The sequence below is a fragment of the Urocitellus parryii genome, chromosome 3 (genome assembly GCF_045843805.1).
Source record: "Urocitellus parryii isolate mUroPar1 chromosome 3, mUroPar1.hap1, whole genome shotgun sequence".
Classification (NCBI taxonomy): domain Eukaryota; kingdom Metazoa; phylum Chordata; class Mammalia; order Rodentia; family Sciuridae; genus Urocitellus; species Urocitellus parryii.
The window spans coordinates 206,704,323-206,716,093 of record NC_135533.1 but is presented as its reverse complement, the minus strand read 5'-3'; the positions used below and the strand labels follow the sequence as shown (position 1 = coordinate 206,716,093).

General features: G+C 40.7%; 1 non-coding gene across 1 annotated transcript; it reads right to left on the bottom strand.

Moving 5' to 3' along the window:
* Positions 1-9,035: 9,035 nt before the first annotated feature.
* Positions 9,036-9,108, bottom strand: Trnaa-ugc (transfer RNA alanine (anticodon UGC)). Its single transcript has one exon. It is a non-coding gene; the product is annotated as a tRNA-Ala (tRNA).
* Positions 9,109-11,771: the final 2,663 nt, after the last annotated feature.

Sequence of the window (11,771 nt, the reverse complement as noted above, 5' to 3'; positions counted from 1 at the left end):
ATGCTTTAATGTCTAGCTATATAGAAAAAAAACTTGCCATAAGGTTGATCTTAATTACTCACAGATGGTGAATGTGCAAATTTATCATTTGCTAAAAATTATTTGTAACCCCAAGATCAATATCCGTGAAGCCTTCACTGTTATCCTGAAACATGTGTAGAGGGGGGCGGCGGGTAGGAGTAGATATGATGATATGAATGAGCTGCTCCATGCAAATGTTTCTAGCTAAGGTTGAACAGGGCAGTACTATTGTTCTGCTTAAGCTCATTCTGTGAACAAGTGTCTTGTAATCTACTTAGCACCACATTCTTTCAAGTTTTTGTGCATTTCATTGACTCTGCTGTTTAAAATGGCCCCAAGCAAGCACAGTGGAACAGGCCTGGAATCCCAGCTGCTCTGGAGGCTGAGGCAGGAGAATCCAGAGTTCAAGGCAACCTCAGCAACGGCAAGGTGCTCAGCAACTCAGCAAGACCCTGTCTCTAAATAAAATACAACCGGGCTAGGGATTTGGCTCAGTGATTGAGTGTCCCTGAGTTCAATCCCTAGTACCCCAAAAAATAAACTAACATGGCCCCAAGCATAGTATTGAAGTGCTGGCTAATATTTCTCAGTGTTAGGCATTTTTTCTTGTTACATTTTTTCTTACAGAGAAAATACATGTGCTTAATGAGCTTCACTTAGATATTAATTGTAGAGTTCTTGGCCACCAGCCAGTTTTAAAGAATGAACAATATATGTTCAATAACCTTTCTTTAAGTAGAAACATACATAAAATAAGTTTTATTCATCAGTTGACAAAAATGTTGTGACCGGGGGCTCACAGAAATCTAACCCTGAGATTCCCCCTAGGAGTAATGATTCAGTATTGGTTAACTCCGTGTTTGCTAATTCAATATTCACAGCATCTTTATAAAACATTACCACTGTGAATAATGAGAACTTGACTGAATCCACTTCTGCACTGAATCTGTGGTGGCATGTTATTTTGTTTGAAGTACAAGGAGAAAGTTCAGCCTCACACAGATAGTAGTTGAGAAAGGGAAGAATGTATTTTGTTGCTTTTTCTATTCTAGGGATCAAACCCAGTGCCTCCACATGCTGGACAGACAAGCCCCTACTGAGCTGCACCCACAATCCCAGGCAGAGTATTTTAATCAGCTTTTCAAGTGATTGTGGCTATTATTCAAAACTACATTAAAACCCTTCACATTTTAGCTTCTTAAAGGACAGTTACAATGCAGAATCTAAACTTTTTGTGCTATATGAACATTAAAATCTACTAAACACATCTTTACCCAAGCACATCTCATTATTCAATATCAATCACTTAAAGGCTCATATTTTATTATTGACAACAAAAATTGCCAGTTGTTTTTCTTGAAGGGACAGATACATGCTTTTCAGTTTTGTAAAAATGTCTACCAAATATCCATGAAAAACCGAGGTTTGTCTGTCTAAAAATTGTATCCCATGACAACATAGTCAGTTCAGCTCGCAGTTTTTTTCTGTTGTTTTTATTTATTTATTTTAAATATTGTTAGTTGTAAAAGGACACAATACCTTTATTTTAGAATCAAACCCAATGCCTCACATGTGCTAGGCAAGTGCTCTACCACTGAGCCACAACCCCAACCCTTGTTTTTATTATTATCATACCCGGTGCTGGGGCTCAAGTCCAGGGCCAAGCACATGCTAGGCAAGTGCCCTGCCACTGACCCACACCCCTTCCGCTTGCAGTTTGGACAGTCACAGGAGGTTCTTCTGAATACCACTGCAGCGGTGCCTCAGAGTGGGCTTCATATTCCACCACCGGGGTATTAAAAAGACACACACTCAAGAGTTGAGACTTAATAAAATGAATAACTCTATTGCTTCGTCAAATACATGCCAAAGCAAAGCTGTCTTTTTAAAAATGTTTGTTAACCTGTGTTAATTGTATGTATTAACAGGGTTCATGAAGCGTGGTATTTCCTCACAGTAAACAAAGAACAAAATTGACAAATGGGATGACATCAAACCAAAAAGCTTCAGCACAGCAAAGGAAACAATCAACAGAGTAAAGAGACCATCTACAGAACAGGGGGAAATCTTGGCCAGCTAGTCATCTGACACCAGAATACATAAGAAACTAAAAAACCAGAATACACAAGAAACTCAAAAAATTAACCACAGGGCTGGGAATGTAGCTCAGTGGTAGAGCACCCCTGGATTAAATCCCTAACACCCTAAAGTACAGCACTTGGTCTCAGGGGCTCTGGGTTCCATCCCAGCACCATAAAAAAAATAAATAAAAACAACAAATCATCTAAAAAGACAGTTCTTAAAAAAAAGTACAAATAGCCAACAAATAGACAAATAATGTTCTGTATCATTTAACCATCAGGGAAATCCATATCCTCACATGTGCAAGGCCCTGGGTTCAATCCCCAATACCATAAAATAAATATTTATCTTAAAACTACCATATGATCCAAATTCCACTTCTGGGCATATAACCATAAAAATTGGGAGCAGGCAAGCTGGACACAGTGACACACACCCATAATCCTAGCAGCTCCAGAGGCTGAGGAAGGAGGATCATGAGTTCAAAGCCCACCTCAGCAACTTAGCGAGGCCCTAAGCAACTCAGTGAGACCCTGTGTCTAAATAAAATATTAAAAGTGCTGGGAATGTGGTTTAGTGGTAAGCACCCCTGGGTAAAATCCTCAGTAACCCCCCAAAAAAAGCTAGATTTTTTTTTAAAACTGTGAGCATGTGACAATAAAAATCACAGTGACTCCTAGTAAAGCATGGTGCCCCCTCCTCAATTCATGCTTAGATGCTAGAAATTGTTATTTGCATTTGCACTTGTGCATACATTGATTACTGTTAAAGTTGTTTTGACCTTGCAGTTCTCCTGATCTTTAAGCATTGTAAGCTTCTGGCTGGTTGTTTAACTCCTCTAAGCGGCAGTTTCCTCACCTATCCAATGACATGGTAGGAATTACCCCACCCAGCTGTAGAGAGGGTTAAAGCAGGCACATCAGAAGGGATCCATAAATTATTCGCTGTGATTCTCTGGAACTCTGGGGAGTGTGAGACAAGCAAGGTGCCAGGTCCTGGTGGAAAACGTATGGGGACAGCACTGATCTCAGGTCACAACAGATAAACCTCCACATTGTGCTCAGAAAACAAACACCCAGTAAAAAATGGACAAAGGACTTTAAAAGGCATTTCTCAATACATTTACACATACAAAAGGTCAATGTGTTCATGAAAGAATACTCTCCAACACTGGTCATAAGAGAAACGCAAATCAACCACGGTGACATTTCACCCCTTGTGCCTTTTGGAATGGCTGGCATCAAAGACAAAAGGTACCAAGTGCCAGTGAAGGTGTAGAGAAAAGAGAAGCCTTGAGCTCTGCTGAGGGAATTCATTATGGAAAAATAGTATGGAGATTCCACAAAAAGTTAAAAAGAGAATTATCACATGGCCCAGCACTTCCACCACTGGGTATATAACCAGAGGAAATTCAGGAAACATTGTGATCAATGACAGAAGCCAGACCCAACACACCTCAAAGAGATCTCTGCATCTGCACATTCATTGAAGAGTCATTCACAATAGCCAAGAGGAGGAAGCAACTGAGGACCCATCAAAGGTGCGTGGATGAAGAACATGTAATATTTACATATAAATGGAATACGTATATATAAATGTGCATGGTGTACTACTGTCCTTTGACAACAGGATGAACTGGAGGCTGTTAGGTTAAGTACAATAACCTGGTGGGAATCATATGGGGACAGCACTGATCTCATGTCACAACAGATAAACCTCCACATTGTGCTCAGAAAACAATCCAATTGGAATTCCTGGTTTTTCCTTCTGGTCACAGGTTAATACATGGTGGGGCCAGACACAGGAATATTTAAAAACCACATATTCCACTCCTCTGTGAAATCTGAAAAAGTCCAACTCATTGAAGCAGAGAATAGAATAGGGGTTGCCAGGGGCTGGAGGAGAGGGAAATTGGGATGTTGGTTAAAAGGCACCAAAAGATTTCACTTAGGCCAAAGGTGTGAGTTCAAGACATCCAGGATACAACATGGTGACTATAGTAAATAACAATATATTGCATTCTCGAAAAATGCTGAAAGAGTAGACACCTTCAGAGTTTGCACTACAAAAATGATAACTTTGTGAGGTAATGCATATGTTGATTATATATTTAGCCATTTCACAATGCATATATAAATTTAAAACACCATGTTATGCATAATAAAAGCACACAAATTTATGTCATTTGAAATAAAATTAAATTAAAATAATAAAAAAAACACCTTACAACAAAGTACACTCAGTGAAAAAAGACAGACACAAGACAGCCACTTAGTACATGATTCTATTTGTCTGAAATGTCCAGGAAAGGTTGATTCATGGAGAAAAAAGGGGACAGGTGCCTTTCAGGTGATGAAAGGGTTAGGGGTGACAATTCAACAACATTATGATTTTTTTCCAGTACTGGGGATTGAACTCAGGGGCACTTTACCACTGAGCCACATCCCCAGCCCTTTTTATTTTTTATTTTGAAACAGGGTCTCACTAAGTCACCCAGGCTAGCCTTGAACTTGTGATCCTCCTGCCTCAGCCTCCCAGAGCTGCAGGGATTACAGGTGTGCACCTCTACACCCGGCCAACAATGTGAATTGTACTAAATGCCAAGGAGTCACACTCTTTGAAATGATGCGTTTTATGTGATGTGAATCTCACCTCAATAAACCAAAGTCAGGAAGTGCCCTAAAATTCAACATTTACAATAAATTATATTTTAATGCCATATTTTTAAATATTGCAAACTTGGTAAACATAGACCCCCTGTGTTTACCAAAAATATCACCTCCATCACATTCAGTATTAGAGTCAATGCATCAAAATGAGTATAGAAAAAAGTCACAATGAACAAAATTTTGACGTATTAAATAAAGGAAAGCTTGGGATTCTTGATTTTTCCTTCTGCCCTTCTGACTTGGTTGGACACTGTTACTGATTCTGCCTTTAACTTTCTGATATCCTGTTCATCATGGGGTTTTTTACATTAATTTGTAGGGTTTTTTTTTACAATTACTAACATTGGATTATTATTTAGCTAAATGCTCAGTGCAGGAATGCTCCCTGATATATTGCACAACAAGCAAGTATCTCACTCTCACCTGGGCCCTGCGAATCTCTTGTTCAGGTTAAAGATACTATCTTCCTTTTACAGATACAGAAGAGGCTCAAAGATGTTAAATGGCAGGTCACGGGTTAATACATGGTGGGGCCAGGATTTGAGTCCAAGTCTGTGTGCCTCAAAGCTTCGACCACCCCAGGTCCACTCTAACCAGCTGCTCCAGCTCTGGCCCAGCTCCGATGGAACATCCCTGGCTGTCCCAGATGACTTCCTTGGCTGCAAGGTGGAGCCTGAACACGGGCTCAGCCAGGAGAAGGTTGAGACAGAAGAATCGAGGCTAATTCCTCTGTGGGAAACACTCTCTATCAATTAATTAGGACAGAGCTGGCCTGCGGCATCCCCGAAGCCCCCAGAGTCATTAAGGGAGAAGGGGGTCTCATTACAGGCTTGCAGCTTCCCCACCATTCCCAGGGCCCCAGAGGGAGCAGAGGAGAGGGGAGGAGGGCCAGGCCTCCCTCCCCTGATTTCCACCCACCCTGCCATGACCCGAGTGTCTGAAAACAGAGCAGAATTTCAGGGAAGAAGAAAAGGGGTATGTCAGAGATAAAAGGCAAAGTATCCCTCTAAGTTCTGTCTCCATTTATATTTATATGAAATATTCAGAACAGGTCAATTTATAAACACTGAAAGCAAATTAGTGTTTGCCAGGGAATGGAGGTGGGAGGGAAGGGGAGTGGCAGGGTTTCCTTTTGGGGTAATGGAATGTTCTAGAACTAGATAGAGGTGGTGGCTGCGTGGCATCATGAATGTACTGTCACTGAATTGTCTACTTTTTAACAACTTATATCATGTATATTTGACATATTTTTAAAAAATCAGTCTATCAGCTATAAATAATGAAATTAGCCATTAATGCCAACATGGCTGAGCTTGGAAGACGTGAGGTGGAGAACAAGAAACCAGAACGCAGAAGGACAAATACCACATGATCTCACCCCTATATGGAATCTAAAGAGTTGATCTCACAGCAGAGGAGAACAGGAAGTGGTGTGCCCCAGGGCTGGGGCAGGGAGTTGGAGAGATTCTGGCCAAAGCATCCCTGACTCAGGGAGACAGGGAGACACCACAGGAGTTCTGGTTGGACAGTCAGGTGACCGTTGCTAACGATGGTGTATTATATTTTTGAAAAATGTAAAGAGAATGAGTATAAAGTGCTTGCACAACAAAAATGATAATTATGTGAGTAATACATTTATTACTCAGCTAGATTTTTTTTTTTTTTTTTTTTGGTAATGGGGATTGAACCCAGATGCTAAACCACTGAGCCACATCCCCAGCCATTTTTTATGTTTTTGTTTTGAAACAGGGTCTCACTAGGTTGTTCAGGGCCTCATTAAGTTGCTGAGGCTGACTTTGAACTCATGATCCTCCTGCCTCAGCCTCCTGAGCCACTGGGATTATAGGTGTGTACCACCATGCCCAGCTTGCTCAGGTAGATTCAAACATTGCACAAAGTGTATACAGTCAGCCTCCATATCTGAGGGTTCAACCAATCTCGGAGAGAAAATATTTGAAAAACACCTGCATCTGTGCTGAACAGGTGCAGACATCTTTCCTTGTCGTTTTTCTCTAAACAACACAGGGCAACAGCTATGTATGCAGCATTTATGTTATAACAGGGATTCTAAGCCATCTAGAGATGATTTAAAGCACACGGGAAGGATGTGTGTAGGTTCTATGGAAATACTATGCCATTTTACACACAGGACCTGAGCCTCCTTGCATTTTGGTGTTCACTGGGGTTTCTGGAACCAATCCCCTTTGAATATCAAGGAAACAATGTATACTCCAAAACCTCATGTTATATAAGAGGAAAACACACAAAATCGTCTTAAAGTGTATCTCTTTCGAGATTATTCAAAATATATTAACACTTACTTTGTGCCCAGCATTGTACTGAGTCAGGTAGGAAGCCTGGCCCCCCCACTCAGAGTAAGTCTTCACATGGTGCTGGGGACTGCCACATGACCTCCAGGGACATGCCAGCCATCCTTCCCTCGGTCAATGTCCAGTGCCTTGGCCCTCAGGGACCACACCCACATGCTCCCTTGTCCTTTGGCTTCTGGCTGGGTTCAACCATGGGAAGGCCCTGCAGGAGGTCAGAGGGATGGAGGAAAGTGGAGCTGCAGTGTTTATTCCTCGGGTCTCTTTCCCACATGCTCCAGGAGATTGTGCCCTGGCAGGCTGCATTCTCCGAGTCCATACGGATGACCTCACCTCTGCTTCAGACGAAGAGGGGGTGACAACTCCCAGGCGCTGCCAGCTCCAGATGACTGCACTGATCTCCCATCCTGCACCATTTCCAAAGTCCCTACCACAGCTTTGTCAAATTCCCCTCAAATTACCCATTTTGTGCCATCTGCAGCTGAGACATCCCTCTAGACCAGTATTCACAAGAGGAAGCGGAGAGAGTAACGGGCAATCAGAAGTAAGGTACAAGCATCCCTTGTCTTATTGAGTGTCACTTTATTGAGCTTCATAGGTATTACATTTCTTATGAATTGAAGGTTTATGGTCACCTGGGTCCTGCATACCCATCAGCACCATTTTTCAGCACTCAGGTGATCATTAGCACTGTTATCATAAAATGTCCTTTAATTAAATTAGGCTCCTGGCTTTCTTTAGACATGATACACACTTAAAAGACAACAGTACAATGTAAACCTAACTTTTATATGTACTGGGAAACCAAAAAAATCATATGAGTCACTTTATTGTGACATCTGCTTTATTACAAGGGCCTGGCACCAAACTCCCAAGATCTCTGAGGCACACCTGCACAGTCACAACAGGATACTACTCAGCCTCTGAAAAGAAGAAAATTCTGTCATTTGCAACAATGTGGGTGAATTTTTTGCTAAATTCAATAAGCTAGACCCAGAGACAAATACCACAGGACCTCACTCATATATGGAAGCCAAAAAAGTTGATCTCATAGGAATTGAGAGTAGAAACTGTTTACAAAAGACTGTGGTGGTCAAGGGCAGGGAGAGATTGGACAAAGGATGTGAATTTTCAGTTAAACAGGATTAATAGGTTCAAGAGACCTATTGTACCAAATGTCAACTACAGGTGTTGTATAGTATGTTGTATTCTTGAAAAATGCTAAGATAATGGACATAACAGGGTCTTGACACTGAAATACTAACTATGTGAGGAGATGCATGTTACTTAGCTAGGTTTGGTCATTCCACAATGTACAAACACTTCAAAACATTGTATTTTATATGATAAACATAATTAATTTTGTCTTTCAATTTAAAAACAAATTGCAAGTTTTAAATTGCTAACACCCAGCATTGAAGGGGACTGACTCCAGGGCCCTGAGGACACTAAAACCCACAGATGTTAGAGTCCTTTATATAAAATGGCAAAAGATTTGCATGGAACTCTGTGCATCCTGCCATAGACTTGGAACCATCTCCAGATGGCTTGGAATTCCTAGTAGAATACAAATGATGTGAATTATTTAGGGACTAATGGTAAGGAATAGCTCCGTACCTGTTTAGATGCAATTTTAAAAAAATATTTTCTATTCAAGATTGGTTTAACCTGCTGATATGGAAGGCTGACTGTTTTACCATGATGGAATGACTAAAAAAGCTAGCTAAGTAACAAATTTATCATCTCACACAGTTATCCTCTGTGCATACAAAAGCACTTAACATTCACTCTCTTCAATCACCATTAACTATAGTTACCTTGCTTTACGATAGATCTCTTGAAATGCATTCCTTTTATCTGACATAATCATATGGACTTCAGCCAACATCTCCCTTCCTAATTTTGTGTGTGTGTGTGTGTGTGTGTTTGTGTGTGTTTGTGGTGCCGGGGATTGAACCCAGGCCTTGCGCATGCAAGGCAAACACTCTACCAACTGAGCTACATCCCCAGGCCCCAACATCTCCCTTCTTTCCCTTCCCACTAACCACCCTGACCCTGGTAGCCCTCATTCTATTATCCACCTTTTTAAGCTCAACTGTTTTAGATTGTGCATATGATAAAGATCATGCAGTATATATCTTTCTGGGCCTGATTTATTTCACTTAACTTAAAATCCTACAGGCTCATCCAGGTTGTTGCAAACCTCAGAATTTCATTCTTTGGTGGCTGCATAATATTCCATTTTTAACTATGCAGACATACCTCAGAGGGTTTGTTTGTTTGTTTGATTGGCTTTGTATTTTTCCCCCCACCTCAAGTTGATTGAATCTGCAGATGCAGAACCCAAGGATATGGAGAGGACATTGTATTTTTTCAAAACACTCACTCACTCCATCCATTAGGAAAGAGAGGACTGAGAATGTGCCTCAGTGATTGAGCACTTGTGTAGCAGGTGCAAGACCCTGGGTTTGAGTCTCAGCAGACAGAAAGAGACAGAAAAGAGAGACAGACAGACCAACAGATTGAGATTCTTTGTTCTCCGGTTTGGCCCTCAAGTTCACCCTCCATTTTTCTCACACCTGCTCTGCATCCCAGGAGACAGATCTTTGTGGACCATATCAATGGGTTCCCTGCCTCAGGAGACCTGGTAAGCTTAGCATGAGGTGGGAAATTAGGAAATTTGAAGATGAGCTTCAGACAATCAGGAGAGAAAATGTCTGAGCATAGAGAAGAGGGACCTCATGCAGAGAGGGAGCAGGTATAGGTAGTGGACCCCAGACTAAAGGGGCAGATGCCATTATTAATATAAGCACCTCGTAGGACCACCGTCACAAATGACTGCAATCTGGCTGGCCGACAGCAACAGGAATTTACTCTCACACAGTTCTGGAGGCAGGAAATAGAAAAATGGGGATGTTGGCAAGCTACCTCCAAAGTATCCTGAGGAGGATCCTTCTTCGCCTCTTCCAGCTTCTGGTGGCCCAGGAATTCTTGTCATTCCTCTGTCCGTAGATCCTCCATCCTGCACTCACTCCAGTCCTCACATCCTCTACTTATTTTTTTTGTGATTGAGAAATAAAAATTGTATACACTCACTCCTCCACGTCTGTGGATTCCATATCCACAGATTCTGCATCTGCAGATTCAACCAACCACATATTTAAAGCACTCTTTCGTTGGTTACTATGCTCAATGCTCTGTCAATATTTTTTATAAACTAATTTAAATAGCTAATAAAATTAAAATATTTTTTAAAATTAAAAAAAAAAACTTAAGCTGGGTGTGGTGGTGTGTGCCCATAAAGCTAGAGCTACACAGGAGGCTGAGGCAGGAGGATCACTTGAGCCCAGGAGTCTAAGACCAGCCTGAGCAACATAGTGAAATGCCATCTCAAAAATAAATTAATATTTAAAATAAAGACAATGTAATAAAATAAAAATAAAACAAATTAAGATGACCATGTAAAGACATAACTATATTCGAATATTACATTGTTGCTTATATTGGCTGTTCTGAACATGTACAGACTTTCTTTCCTGTCTTTTCTTTTTTTTTTTTCTTTTCTTTCTTTACTGTATCCCTAAAGGATACAGTATAACAACTATTTATATAGCACTTATATTGTGTGAGGAATTATAAATTATCTAGAGATGATTTAAAGTCTATGGGAGGAAGTGTGTAGGTTATGTGCAAATCTATGCCATCTTATATAAGGGCATTCTCAAATTTTGGTATCTGAGTGATTCTTGAAGCCATTCCTATACAGATACAGAGAGACAGCTATATACTTTTAAGATACAATATGGTGTTTTGATATATATATATATATATATATATATATATATATATATATATATATATATAAAATACATTGTGGCTAAATCAAGTTATTGAAAATATGCATTACCTCACATTTTTTTGTAGTGAGAATACTTAAAAATCTATCCTCTTATTCACTTTCAAGTTTGCAATATGTTGTTATTAACTCTACCAGTTTGTTGGAAGCTGTATCTTGTGAACTTGTTCCTCAAGTGCTTTCACCAACATTTCCCAGAGTCTCCCATGCCCCAGTCCTGGTAACCACCACTTGACTCTCTAGGATTCTGACTCTTTCAGGTTCTGCATACAGATGAGGTCAGAGGGTATCTCATCTGCCTGTGCCTGACTTGTGGCACTCAACACAGTGTTCTCAAGGTTTACCCATGTTGTCAAGAACGACAGGATTTTTTTGTTTCTCAAGTAATCCCTTTTGTTTATGTAGCACATTTTCTCTATCCATTCACCTGCTGATGGACAATTAGGTTGCCTCCCTGTCTTGGCTACTGTAGATAACGCCACAGTGAACAAGGGAGGGCAGACATCTCTTTGACATCCTGATTTGATTCCTTTGTCAATCATCATGTCTTTGCAGGGCACTCTGCCTGTCTGTCTCTGTCCTCTCTCACACATGGCTGTCTTGGCAAAAGGACACTGCTCTTACTGGATTAGGGCTCACCCTTCTCCAGCATGATCTCATCTTAACTAATTATATCTGCAATGATTTTATTTCCAAATAAGGTCACCTTCACAGGTACCAGAGGGTAGGATTTCAAAATACCTTCTCAGAAGGAACCATTCAATACCCATCAGTGGGTAAAGTCTTTATCTGTCCTGCCTCCCACCTAATTTGGGT